We start from the raw sequence: 14,734 nt of genomic DNA, 5'->3' as shown, positions 1-14,734 counted from the left end.
TTGTTTTCAAACTTGGAATAGAAATCTCTGAAAATCCTGTCCTTTCTGAAGTTGTTTGTGTTTTTTCTTCTTCTTCACAAAGTAGGACTCACCTTCACAACGTATATTTCACTTAAATCTTGGCTCATGTTTTTTTTTTTTTTTTCCCTAAATTTTGGACTTTCTTCATTCAATACATTTCTTATATTTCCATCTTATCTATCCTACAGTATTTTTTTTACTACTTGTTGCTAGCTACTGTTTATTTTTATTTATTACAGTTTATTCACTTTGTGTCCCAGCTGTAGACCCTCTTTCTCCCCTCCCAATCCACCCCACCCCTTCTCTTCTCCTCTCATGCCCCTTCCCCTGTAGGTTTTTTTTTTTAACCTGTTTAGAATCTGCTTCGTTACGCATCATTTTTATTTTAACCTTTTTAGAATTGACTTGGTTTTGTATAATTTTTAGAATCCAGAACTTATTTATTCTTAGAATCCAGCTAACGACTGCAACGGATCTCTGCCTTCCCTGTCTTGCTCATGTTCTGGCTTGTGGAAAAATACAGTAGGATTATGGTAGCAGCTTTGGCTTCACTGTTTTTTTCCAGTGCAAATGAAAAATCACCTGACAGCGTTGGTGGAATGGGAAGATGGAGGGGATCTGTTTTCAAACTTCCTGGGTATGCTGAACTAGTTTTTGGATCAGCTAGGAACAGGCTTCTTGCCCTCTTCCGTAAATATATTAATACAGTTTTTGTGATGCATTAGAACCGAAAGAGAGAGTGCGCTGTAGTTGTGCCCGCCTAGCATTTGAAATGCTGAGGCAGGAGGATTGCCACTTCTAGATCAGCGCCAGTACACAGCAAAATCCTGTTCATTTTATTTTATTTTTTTTTAACTCACCGGAGCCAAGCAGCTCCTGGTGTGTACACTTTTAGGTCAGGCGGAACGAGGGCAGAACACAGTGCCTGCACTGGATGTACACTCCATCAGTTAGCGACGGGTCATCTCTGCAGACCGGGATAACGGGATGGAGAGCAGCTAGCCATTCTCAGAACTTCTTTATTGACCAGCTTCAGTGGAGTCACGTACCGACGAGGAGCCCATGTACGAGAGAATGAAATCTACCCAAGAAAAGAAAAGAAAAGAAAACAGGTCATAAGAATGAGAACAGTCTGTGTTGCTCTGACTTCTGGACAGGAATTGTTCACAAAACTGGAGCTGTGGAAAGGTTAAAAACTCAAGTGACAACACATGCTGGAGAGGTTGTGGAGAATTGGGAACCCTCCTCCATTGCTGGTGGGAATGTAAACTTGTACAACCACTTTGGAAATCAATCTGGCACTTTCTGAGACAATTAGAAATAGTGCTTCCTCAAGATCCAGCCATACCACTCCTAGGCATATATCCAAAAGTTGCTCAAGTACACAACAAGGACATTTGCTCAACCATGTTTGTAGCAGCTTTATTCGTAATAGCCAGAACCTGGAAACAACCCAGATGTCCTTCAATGGAAGAATGGGTACAGAAATTGTGGTATTTTTACACAATGGAATACTACTCAGAAATAAAAAAGGAGGAAATCATGAAATTTGCAGGCAAATGGTGGGATCTAGAAAAGATCATCCTGAGTGAGGTCTCCCAGGAGCAGAAAGACACACACGGTATATACTCACTTATATAGACCTATAAGATAGGATAAACATACTAAAATATATGCACCTAAAGAAGATAAACAAGAAGGAAGACCCGGAGTAAGATGATCAATTCTCACTTAGAAAGACAAATGGGATGGATAGGGAAAGTAGAAAAAAACAAGTAACAGGACAGAAGCCTACTACAGAGGGCCTCTGAAAGACTCTACCTAGCAGTGTATCAAAGCAGATGCGGAGACTCATAACCAAACTTTCAGCAGAGTGCAGGGAGTCATACAATAAAAAGTGGAGTTAATATGACTGGGAGAGGACAGGAGCTCCACAAGGACAAAATATATCAGGGCACGGGAGCCCTCTATGAGACTGTTTCTCTGACCAAGGACCATGTGTGGATATAACCTAGAACACCTGCTCGGATGTAGCCCATGGTAGCTCAGTAACCAAGTGGGTTTCCCTAGTAACGGGAACAGGAAATATTTCTGACATGAACTCAATGACTGGCTCCTTTACGTCCCCCCAAAACTCCCTGAAGGAGGAATAGTCTTGCTAGGCCACAGAGGTGGACAATGCAGCCAGTCCTGAAGATTCCTGATAAGCTAGGGTCAGATGGAAGAGGAGGAGGACCTCCCCTAGCAGGAAAGGGGCAGGAGATGAGGGAGGGAAGGTGGGATTAGGAGGGAATGAGAGAGGGGGCTACAGCTAGGATACAAAGTAAATAACCTGTGATTAATATAAAAAAATAAAAATTAAAAAAAAGAAACTCAAAAAACTGGAGCTGTGAAGTTAGAGGGAGCACTTGCAATGTTCATAAACATAGAGAGCCCTAGAATGGCTCCACCCTATGAAACTCTGAAAGATGACATTTCGGAGTCATGAGAGAGAGAGAGAAACAATCTGTTTAATGATGTGTCTCTATGACAGCATGTAACAACATCCACTGTACATTTCAACTCCACATTTCCTCGTGGTTTGTAGCAGAACAAGTTGGCACTTCGCAGAACATCAAAGATACAGAACAAAACAAAAACCATACTTGCCATACAGTCTGTGGTTTGAGCTTTCTCTCTAGGGTGGTCATGGGACTGACGGTGGCAGCCTGGACCACACAGAGGAGAGAGGTGGTACGGAGGGAGAGGCCCCGGGACATGTTTCTCAGACAAACCACAGCTTTGCAGTTGACGTCACTCTGGTGGTTTGAATAAGAATGTCCTCCATAGGCTCATATATTTGAAAGTTTATGTTGGGTTTCAGACCTGGGACAAGATGCTGAGGTGCCCATTTAGCACATCCAACTGAACCTGGCCTCCGTGTTCTCCCAGCACCTCTCACTCCCAACCTATTTCAAGGTATGGCAGGCATACCTCACCCTCTACCCTGAACTTTCCAGCCCAGGGGCTGGGCTTCCCCTCTCCCAGAGACTCTTCCCTCTATAATCCAGACATTTTGTTCTCTGTCTCGCTATCTCTCTGTCTCTGTCTGTCTCTCTCTGCATTTCTCTCTCCTTGAATGTGCATATTCTTTCTCTGCTCCCCACTCTGTCTCCCTGTCTGCATGGCAATTTCCCTGATCTCGTTCTCTGAGACCAGTACCTGCCCGAGAGCAGCTCAAATAAAGCCGCTTTTATACTTTTAATTCGGCTTGAATTGGCTTATTTGGTCAACAGAGAAAACCTATTAGTTTATTAACCCAGGAAATGTACTATTTGAAAGGCTTATAAGAATTAGGAGGTGTGGCCTTCTTGGAGGAAGTGTGTCAGCTGGGGTGGACTCAGGTTTTCAAAAGCCCATGTCAGGGCCAGACTTTCTCTCTCTCTCTCTCCCTTTTTCTCTGGGGATTAGGATGCAGCTCTCAGTGACTTCTCCAGCACCATATCTGCATTTTACCATACTTCTTGCCACGATGATCATGGACTAAACCTCGGAAACCGTGAGAAAATTCCCAATTAAATGCTTTCTCTTGCGTTGGTCGTGGTGTCACTTTATAGCAATAGAAGAGTGACTAAGATAATAAATTACTTAGGAAGTTTCCGACATAAAAACATTGTGGCTATAGCTCTGATTACTGGGCATCAAATAACAATCATGTCAGAAAAGGCCAAGAGGGTGAGGCTAAGGTACATGGGCATTTGCTAGATTCCCAAAACCAAAGTATATGTGTGTTTCACAAGTATTTGGATAGTCACCACAACTCCAGGTCTACTAAGAGAAAGGATTAGTGTTTGTGTAATGTTATTCCACATCATCTTCTGATCTTATGAATAGTAATAGAAACATTTATGTAAGATTTTCTGTTTATTCCAAATAAAAGAATGGTGTCTTACGTAAATGCTCATGGTTCTCTCCTAGAAGGTACCCGATCTTATTCTTTGCACTTTTTCTTCTTCTTGTTTTGTTTTCCACTGACACCGCAGACATGGAGCTAATGATGAACAAAGTTTACCCACAAATATCACACAAATGTATCTGTCTGCCTTTCCAGAAGAACTTTCTTTGTGTCCTTCATTTCTGAAATCCATGAATGCTCTTTTTCTAGACAAATAGGAAGGAGATGTCCTCTTAGTGATGACCCTGAGCACCATCCCAATGATCAGCTTTAGATGCCTCCTCCCCTTTTCACTACTTGTACCTGCAACTGACCACCTGCTCTTAGAGCCTTGATGATCCCCTATAGCCTCTTTACAATGCTTATAACCACCCTCTCCTCAAATGACTGTTTCTCAAAAAGAAAGAAAAAAAAAATCAGCAGGTCTATGTTTTGGTTGAGTCTTTACAAGACTAGCACCTGGAATTGTTTATGCTTTGTTGGGAAAAAAGATCATACTGAAGGTGATTTCTTCCTTCCTTCCTTCCTTCCTTCCTTCCTTCCTTCCTTCCTTCCTTCCTTCCTTCCTTCCTTCCTTCCCCCGACCTGCGACCTGCGGGGCTTCAACGGGGTTCCTAAGGGAGGAGAGTGGAAGGAATTTGGGGGAGGGGACAAGAAGCGCAAGGAAGGAAGCCAAGTCTGTTTGTCTGATCAAGGCTTCCATTTATTAAAAATTTTTACCCAACTTATATAGGGAGAAGGCAGGAAAGGAGGAAGGTAATTAGCTGCTGCAGGAGACAGGAAGAGTGCTTTCATGGCTTAACTATTGTACCTGCAAGATACCATAAGGATGTTCTCTTAAGATATCTTACGGATGCTCTAACAAAGATGTCCTCACAATCTATCACCCATGATTTAGGGTCTTAGATATCTCTTTCACTACATAGCTTTAGGTCTCCACTAAATGACCTTTGCTCTCTACTTGGCTTTGGCTTCAGCAACTACCTTTGTCTCCACTAGATAGCTTTGACTTTGGCTTCCGTAGATAGCCTTGGCTCACTAATTGACTTTGGCTTCCGTAGATACCTTTGTCTTCACTAGATAGCTTTGGCTTTGGCTTCCGTAGATAGCTTTGGCTCCCGGCACTTTCTTTCTTTCCTTCCATTTTTTTCTTTCTTTTCCACATGGCTTGTTCTTAGTCTGACCTTTCACAATTCTACTCACTTAGAACATTAAGAGCACAAAACTAATCACCACATTAGTCCCACATAGAAGACGTCTACCAGGACGTTATCAACTTTTCTATCTCTCTAACCTCTGGGTCATTTTTAGCCAAAGTGCTAAAGAGAAGGATGACATATAACTTCCCCTAGGAAGCCATTCTATTTGACCAAGTCTCTGAGTTTGAAGCCATCCTGGTCTACAAAGTGAGTTCCAGGACAGCTAGGGCTACACAGAGAAACCTTGTCTCGGAAAAAAAAAAAAAAAGATCCTTGTGTGGACCTTAAGAAGGTATAAATAGGAGCCCAGAGACAGAGATTGCTTTGCATCTCAATGCTTTGCATTGCTTTGTTTCACTCCTAGAGAGAAAAGCCTCAGAGAACTTTTTGTGTCCCTTCTGCCGAATTATGCCCTTTCTGCTGCTGGTGTTGCTAGGCCTTATTGCTGCTTTTGCTATTGCTGGACTGCTGGCTTATTGTTCGACTGGACTGCTTGTAATCTGATGATGAAGAATGGAGTCTCTCCAAGGAACTACTTCTAAAAATGTCCACACCCTCAGTCCCTATTAACCTTTTTTCTCTCCTACCTAGTGTTGGGGTGTTGGAAGGGATTGGGGTGGAAAAGGGAGAAAGAGACATAAGGAAGCCCGAATAAAGTAGGTTTAAAAAAGTCAATGCCTACAAAGCATTTTTCACTTCAGGTTCCCTTCTTTCAGATAACTCTAGCTTGTGTCAAGTTGACATAAAACGAGCCAGCACATGGCCACTATGAAGCAGTGTCTGTATGTCCCACAGAATATCTTTGGCTACAGTCACAGCAATGAAGTAAGTGGATCAGTAGATTGGTAGCTTGCCCTATGGTACTGGTGATGAGACAGTTATAGTCTCCTTGTGTGGGGGGGAGCTCTTGTTTTTACATCTTCACCTGAAATTTAGTTTCCATTTTTTTTTCCTGCCATACTTGTATATTACCTTAGAGAATAAATAGGAGGTAGAATCTTTTTGGCATGAACAGATGCTTTTAATGCCTTCCTGTGAAAAATCAGAGAAATTTTGAAATTGAAGGCTGGGAAACAGCTTCATGTTTATGAATATATGGAGGAAGCAGCCAGAGGCAGAGTTCACAAACAGAGGTAGTTATAGCAGATGGGAACAAATAAAAAGACCCATAGCCAGACATAATGCAGGGAATAATGGCCTTGGAACAGTCATCCCTAAATGAGATTCTTCATCAAATCCCTTTCCTTAGAGCTCAGGAAACTCTGAACAATAAAAAGCAGAAATAATTTAAGAGCCTGAAGAGACAGAGGATAAGAACACAAGGTCTTCTAAACCCACAAGAGCAAATCCTGCATGAACTCACTGAAGCTGCATGCACAGGGCCTGCACGGTTCTGTGCCAGGTCTTCTGCCTTTATATTGTAGCTTCCAGTTTAGTGTTTCTATGGGATTTCTGAGGGTGTGAACAAGTGGGTCTCTAACTTTTGTGCCTTCTCTTGAGCTTTCTTCTCTCTGCTGGTTTGTCTTGTCCAACTTTTTTGCATTTTTTTTTGTTTCATCTTATCATATTTTATTTTATTAGGTTTGAAAAGAGATGAATGAATGAATGAATGAGGACCTATCCATGAGAGTGAGGGTTAACAGCCGAACTGTCATTTGTATCTTCTGGGAGAGGGAATATGGTTTTCTTCAATGGGATGACACAAGACATGTCAGCCATTGCAAGATGGCTCTCATGTTTAAGGATGGTTGACCAAGGGATGATGGATTTCACAGTCTTTGTGGGCTTTTATTTAGCTATAGTTTGTTTAATTATTTGGGATGTTGAGTTTTGGTTTCTGGATTTTGGGGAATTAGTAGTCATAATGGATTTTTGTCTTATTTTTTTGAGAAAGAACTTAAAGTTGGGTGGGTAGGTGAGGAACCAGCACCACTCCTTTTTTGTTCCTGGGAATCATTTTAGATCTGTAGCTACGTTTAGGTTCTGTTGACTGTGATACATGAGTTTCTATTTCTCACAGCTGGCCTATGCCCCACCCCATAACCATGAAATGTTCTGTAACAAAAGTTCCAGGAAGATTTCCTTAACTGCTTTGTAAAATTCTAACTGCCTGGTTTTGATTCTGCAACCACACTTGCTTGAAAAGATCTCCCAACTTGTTGCTTTGCCAGATAAAAGAGGTATGAAAAATTGGCTCAGGGCTGGTCTCATGAATTCCACCTGGGGTGAAGACAGTCAGCAATTAGGCTGTAATGTACATATGAATAAAGCTTGGTTTAATTTGGCCATGATTTGAGTCTTGGTCTTTCTTCTCCCATCTGTGAGATTGACACAGGAGTAGAGGATCTGGAGGAACTGGAGAAAGTGGAAGATATGATCAAAGTCTTTTTAATTTGAGATTTGTTTTACATAATAAATAATAAAATTAAAACAAAATAAAAAAAATTCAGGTAGTTTCTGAGGGCTGTAGGCTGCATACCACACACTGATAGCTGATTTCTTTTTCTGTTTAGCTTCCACTTATTAGCAAAATCATGTTGTATTTTTTTACACGCAGCTGACTTATTTCATTTAGTGTAATGTCTCATAGGTCCATCCCAGTGACAATGTCTAGCAAAAAGTAATGATAATGTTTGAGGTGATGTTTACACTAATCCAATTGTCAAGTCTCTTGTGTTACCTAAAGGGCATAACTGAATCCCATTTCCAGGTTGCCTTTACTATACTGTACGTAGAATTTTCTTCATGTATTAAAGATTTTAATTCATGTTTTAACCAAGATTTTGCTTTAGTTTTCTTCTAATATACTTTGACTTTCAAAGAGAAGTTGAATAGAGTAAATTTATGTGCTACTTAGAGTCCATACCATCCTTGGTCATGTGGTATCAACAATTATATGTCTCCTGTCTATACTTTAAAAAAAATAAAAAAATAATTTTAGTTTATTTTGTGCGTCTCTGTGTGTGTTCGTATGTGTGTCTGCATGTGGAAGTCAGAGGACAGCATGTGGGAGTCAGTTTCCTTCTTCAGAGATAGATCAGGTTGCCTGGGTGTGGGCATGAGCTTTTGCTCACTGATGTCTCCAAGTGTTTGATTTGTGTGATCCTTTATGTGAGATAGTACATAAAATGGCTGTGAGACTAAGAGAAGCAATGGATGTTACCTACAGCAAATCACATTTACACCAGAAACACAAAATGCTCGAGGGATGGTCCTCTTGCAGAGGACTCTGGTGCCTTATCCACTGCCCACAATAGAACTCATGACAGCCTGTAGCTCTAGATTCCAGGAACCCAATGGTCTGCGCGGGCACCTGTAAAAATGCCACATAACGTACACACAAATAAAAATAAACCTTTATAGCAGAAAAATAAGGTGTTTAAGAAGCTATATCATACTACGATCAATACATCACTAACTTCAAAGTTTTGTGTATACAGTGCAACCAATCAAAAAAGGAAATACCTAGTCACCATTGTAAAGTCAATCCATGATGCACACAAGTGTTTGCAGGGGCTCTAGTCTGCTATGACAGAGAAATTTTAAAAAAACTAAAGCATAAACCCATGTCTATCCATACTACAATGTTCAGTGTTTTATGTTCAATGATTACATCGATAAGCAGTTTTCAGAATGTGTCCATCAGGTTCTTAGAACCATGTCAATATCTTGTCGTATGGAACCAGTTTAAGAAACTAAGTGGCTAATCCCGCATTTAAACGAATGTAGAATCAGATACTTTGCAGCTCTATGGTGATAAAGAGCTGGATGATGCTGTGGAGAGCACCTGGGAACAAAGGGAGCTGCACAGGAGCCTCTGTCTGCTTCAGTCACACCCAGTGATTCATCATCAACAGGCAAATTCACTTTTTTCAATTGACACACAACTATAGACAAACTTTTTATTCCTGCAGGGAACTGTCATGAATAGAACAACAATGAAATGTTTCAGTGCATTTAAGTTTAGTAGCTGGTGCATTGGGCTCCTATTCACTGAGTGCATGGTACATGTCCTTCTTGCATACTTCTGTAAAATATTTTCTACTGATAGATACCTACAGACACTTTGAAGTAGCCTAAAATAGCCTCATGGTACTAGTATTTAGCAAGCATGGTGTCAGGTACATGATAAAGGCATTTTTGGACTAATATGATTATATCAGTATGAATTTTGATAAAATTTATGAAATTTATCTGCATGCTTCCAGTCATGGTAGTACTAAAAACAGTTTTAAAAATCTTAATTAAAGTTACTTTCTCAGTGCTGGAGAGATAACGCAGCAGTTAAGAGCAATGGCTCTTCTTCCAAAGGACCCAGGTCTAATTTCTAGCAATCATATTTAGCTTTAGAGCCAGTCAGTCACAGGATGTTTGATGATCTCTCCCAGCAGCTGCACACTCCAGGCATAAATTTGCTACACAGACATACATGCATGCAACCAATTCATGCACAAAAACTGAACACAAATATAGAAACGTTAAAAAATATAAAGTCCCATCAAATGGGTGGCAATATGGAGAAAAAAAATTCTATATCATTGCTAATTGCTAAAATTTTTATATCATTAAAATCAGTGTAAAGCTTGAGTCACCAGGAAGATTGTCTGAGAATAAGCACATGCTTTAATGTGCTTTGTGGGATTTTGTCTTACTCACAATACTGCAGAACTGAGCGTTATTTCACACTTGTTAAACAGATAAATGAGAGAGACATTTTCTCAGTTTCTCTCATCGAGCATGCCAACAATCAGGGAGAAGTTTATCCCTGTGAATCAACAGAAAGGGGCTGAGGACTGCATAACCAACGGTCAGAAACTCTTGAATACTTATCATCAAAGAACTGTCTCCCAAAGAGAGACTTAAAAATAGAGAGAGAGCACAATCTGTCCAGTAGAAGAAAACAAAACAGAGCATGAGAAGGAGGACACTTTGAGCAGCTCTCAGCTCAGGGGGAGTTCTGTAGAGGAGCCTGGCATTCTGAAGGTAGAGGACATGCTGGTGGTGCTTGTGGAGAAGAAATACCATGTAGCCACTGGCCCCTCCCATGGCACCCTGGAACACTGCATCTCTGAGCACCATGAGAGGGAGAACAGTCCATTTTATTTCCTGACTTTCTGGCATAAAATAACAATAGTTGTAGTCATTCTTAGGCTGAGATATATTCAGACTTATGCTTTTGATGGAAGGGATTAGGTTCATGCTTATTAATGCATTGAGTATCCAAAAGACTGAGAAGAATGGAAGGGTGTGCCATGGAGACTTTGGTCTGAGCCTCCTCCACCCAGATGCTCTGGGACTGATGATGATGGCCTGGACCACAGCAAGGAGACTGCTGGTGCAGATGGAGAGGCCACGGGCCACCCTCTCAAGATAAACAATGATCTTACAGCCCGTGTCATCTAGGAAGTTTCTCAACCCAAAAGCTGCAATTGTCTTTGGCAATCCTCTTGCAAAAAGGAATATGATGTTTGTAAAAGTCAAGTGGATCAGAATAAGCTGTATGGGTTTCTTCTCAGAGCCTTCCAATAAACTGAACATATAATTCACAGAAACAGAATTATTCCCCAGGATGCCAACCATAGTCATAAAGAGAAAAATTATTTCTTTAATCAACATCAAAACTGTTTAACTTTCTAGGTAGAAAAACTTGTTTCCAGGATGCAAGGATGCAAACACTTTCTCATGAAGTTATTAGTAATGGCAGACATGTATCTGAAAAACACATTTTGCATAATATCATTTTCTGTTGTTCAAGAGCCAGTGGTGGACAAATGTATTGCTGTAGACTAGGTCCCTGAAACTTTTCCTTTGACCTATGGACTGTGAGCTAGTGTGTGTGCTCTGACAGGTGAGTTTGGTTAGTGCTATTCAAATCTGAAGTTTTAAAGAATATATTTTTTTAGTTCTACACTAGAAAAATTGAATTTTCCAAATGTGTGTGTATGTCTGTCTGTGTGTATGAATTGTCCTTCAAAACTGTCATCATAGTTGAATTAAACTCCAAGATGCCCAACCAGATTTTTCCCCTCTGTTTCTCATTGTATTTCCCGATATTTCCCCAACCAATCCCCAAAGCCTGAGGCTGCTGCTAAACCTGTCTGCCTTTCCCACAACACACAGACTCTGGGGAATCCTGCTGAGCCCACACTTGTAACATCCCTTAGATTTAGTAATAGCTTCCATACCTCCTCAATATTCCTTTCGTACTTGGATCTTAATTAAAATTGTGGTACTAATTTGCATTTGCCTTTCAAAACTTTATAACTGCAGCTTCTGTAGTTTTTTTTAAGAGATTCATTTATATATGTATATGAGTGCTCTGTCTTCCTGTATGTATCTACACGACAGGAAAGGGCATCAGATTCGATTAAAGGTAGTTCTGAGACAATATGTGGTTGTTGGGAATTGAACTCAGGACTTCTGGAAGAGCGACCAGTGCTCTTAACCACTGAGCAACCTCTTCAGCCCCAATTTCTGTCTCTTAATGTGTTAAAACTTTTCATATTGACCATTTTGTGATTTTACTCCATACAAATGTTTGTTAGGTGTTTTTTATTTTTTAAGGCAGTCCTCAATGTGACATCAAACATTTCAGCTTTTCCGGATAGTACCCTACAGTTAAAGCTGAATCATCAAAAGATAGGTTGAATAGTTTATGTTGCTTTCAGGTTGCAGGCAGGGAGGGTGTCTAGAGGAATCCTGGGATGCATCCTAGAGGAGAAGTTGGCAGAGAGCTGTGATCCCAGTGGTATTCAGGACATCTGTGACCCCAGTGAGTGCTCTCTGGGCATCCAATTGACCATGGAACAGCTCTGAACAAGATGCTACTAGTGAGGTGGATGGGGGAAAGGGACTAATGAGGTGTTAGGTGTAGCCATGAGATGAATGCAGTTTCTGAGTTACAGGTTCTCTATATGGCTGCATCTAGCACAGCAATTTGGGGTACAGCATTGTGAGCAGGGATTCCCCCATCTAAGAGGCGATGGTAGCATGTGCTTCTGTGCGACCTTGTGAGTGGCAATCATGTCACTCTGCTTTGCAGCCTGCTTCTCCTACTCCTTCTCCCTGTTTATCAGGCAGGCTGCTTTGTTCTACATCAGTCTGAGCTGATTCCAGAATTTAGACCTGTGCAGGTAGTATTCATTTTCTTGGGGATTACAGCAAGCTTTGAACATCTTTTCTAAAATAAGAGAAATCTGGGTATTTCAGTGGCTTTATGGGTTTGTGTGTATTCTGAGTACTTAGAATGCTTCTGTTGCCTTTGCTCCCTCCTGTTAAACTCACGGGATTTCTTTCGCTCTTTGTCCTGATGATCTAATGTATGACTCTCATGAACCTAGCTTGATGCTATATATGGATGCAGTGAATTCATGGGTTTAGACATGTCAAGTATTTCCTTTCTACTGCTCTTCTGACAAAGAAGAAAAAAATTGCTTGCATCAGCTCATCCTAGAATCACAATACCATCCTAAATGACTGCACATGATGAAATATGCTCCAGACATTCATAAAAAGCACATCAGCATTCATTAACATAAGTGTTTAGAGATTAGAATCTGTCAAAATCCGTGTAATAATTTACCCATCTCCTGATGGAAAATATTAACATTTTTCTGCTGGTTTAATGTTTGCTTTCCTGGGATTTCTCGTTTTCTAGTCCTCTCTTCCATTTTCAAAACTTGAAATCACATTTGAGAGCAGATTCTGACTTTTTAATATGTGATTCCTCTCTACTGAAGTGGGCTGTCAGAGGACGGAAAGGCATCTCAACCCCGACGTTATCTTGGAAAATGCTATAGGAAATAAATTAAAAAACAGGATGGCTCTTTGACTGCTTCCCCCCCGATGGAGGAGTAGCCTTGCCAGATCACAGAGGAGGACAATGCAGACAGTTCTGATGAGACTGGATAAGCTAGGGTCAGATGGAAGGGGAGGAGGACCTCCCCTATCAGTAACCTTGAAGAGGGACATGGGAGGAGATGAGTGAGGGAGGGTAGGGTTGGGAGGGGAGGAGGAGAGAGGGTGCTACAGCTGGGATGCAAAATGAAGAAACTGTAATTAATATAAAAATAAAAATTTAATTAAAAAAGCAGGATGGACTTGTGTTTAGATAGATGAATGATACCATGTTTGGGTCTAACCCGCAAGGGTCTTAGGCAGGCTGCATCCATTCATCCTCATTTTCTAAGCAAGCAAGCAAGCAAGCAAGCAAGCAAGCACGCAAGCAAGCGACAAAGAAAACCAAAATGAGATTATTTTTCTTTGCTGGGACAAAGTTACAGTGAGCTGTTTGGGGATGCGCCAGTTCACAGGCTGAAGCTCTTTAGCAGGATTTCCAAGGTGTTAACAGCAACCGTGACACTCAGAGGTTTGTACTTCTCTCTCTCCACCAGGCATACAATGACGACAGTTGAGATAAACATGTATAATATTGTGTAATATGATTGAGAGACTACAAGGATGGATATAAAAGGAAAACCTTCAGATTGAGAGCTATAATGCTATTGTAAAAGAAAACATGTGCCCATATTTGAAAAGCAGAAATGCATGAAAAGCAAAAAAGGACCAACTTTACAAACACCAGTGACACGGTTGAAGTCACAAAGCTGGTAAACATGAAGGCTATAACAGGAGTTTTTGTTTGTTTGGTTTTGTTATTTTTGAGAAAGAGATCTCTAATGAAAACCAGGGTAGCCTTGAACAACAATGATTTTGTCTCAGTCATTTTAATTCTAATGTTCCAGGAGTTTATCATGGTTGTGTCTAGTGTTTGATTGACATCCGTCAATCTCCTATATCTTATATATTCCTTTAAGAAAGGAAGGAGTAACCTTAGGCAAAGACACACCCAGAGCTCTTTCATGATACCCCAGCCTGAGGATGGAGAGCAATGCCTCAACATATGTGTCCCATTTCTGTGTCTTTAGGAACTCACTTCCTTCCACAACATGGGACCCCGGACCTTGTCAGGGTCAGAATGGAAGTGGAGGACTCAAGGCTTATGGCCTCTCAACTACTCCCTGTGTTAGTTAGAAAGAGACTCTAGCTTTGATGAAACTCTCCATGGCACAGCTGAGGATGATCTTACCTCCATGGACTCCCCTGGACCTCTGTGGTGCAGACAGGCTCTGGAGCAGCTCTGGGAAGGTGACAAATATGCCAGGTCATATTTGTACTGTCTGGACCTGTGGGGCTCTTGGCTGTCATCAGGTGTTGTGGACGTCGTTTCATGTTGTCATGGTGTCAGGGGGATGGAACGCCTCTGCAGGGCCTCAGTCCCTGAAGTGCAGATTCCCTCTCTCCTCACAGTTACTACATCTGTTTTGCTCAGAAGTTATTTCAAGCTTAATTAGGGTTTAATTATTTGAGAGGAAGGACGTGAGGTGAGAAAATGAACACTAACCAAGTGTCTGTGTTCTGAGCTTCCCCCATCTCCTGCCTTATTTTTACTTTCCTAAAGTGCCAGCCTGTGGCCAAGGAGAATGGAAGTCTCTTCCTTCAATTTCATAAATCCTTTGTGAGGGAGGATTAGAAGAAGTGATGGTGAGCACAGAGACTCTGCCTCCTGAGCAAGTTCCAA

The 14,734-nt window shown here is 41.1% G+C and overlaps 1 pseudogene; it reads right to left on the bottom strand.

The window, feature by feature from the left end:
* Positions 1 to 9,913: 9,913 nt before the first annotated feature.
* LOC129677397 (putative vomeronasal receptor-like protein 4) lies at positions 9,914 to 14,385 on the bottom strand (annotated as a pseudogene).
* Between the last annotated feature and the right edge of the window lie 349 nt (positions 14,386 to 14,734).

This window comes from Psammomys obesus, unplaced genomic scaffold, assembly GCF_907164565.1.
Source record: "Psammomys obesus unplaced genomic scaffold, mPsaObe1.curated_primary_1811, whole genome shotgun sequence".
Lineage (NCBI taxonomy): Eukaryota > Metazoa > Chordata > Mammalia > Rodentia > Muridae > Psammomys > Psammomys obesus.
Note: the sequence above shows the minus strand (reverse complement) of the source record. Positions and strands in the feature narration are given on the sequence as shown.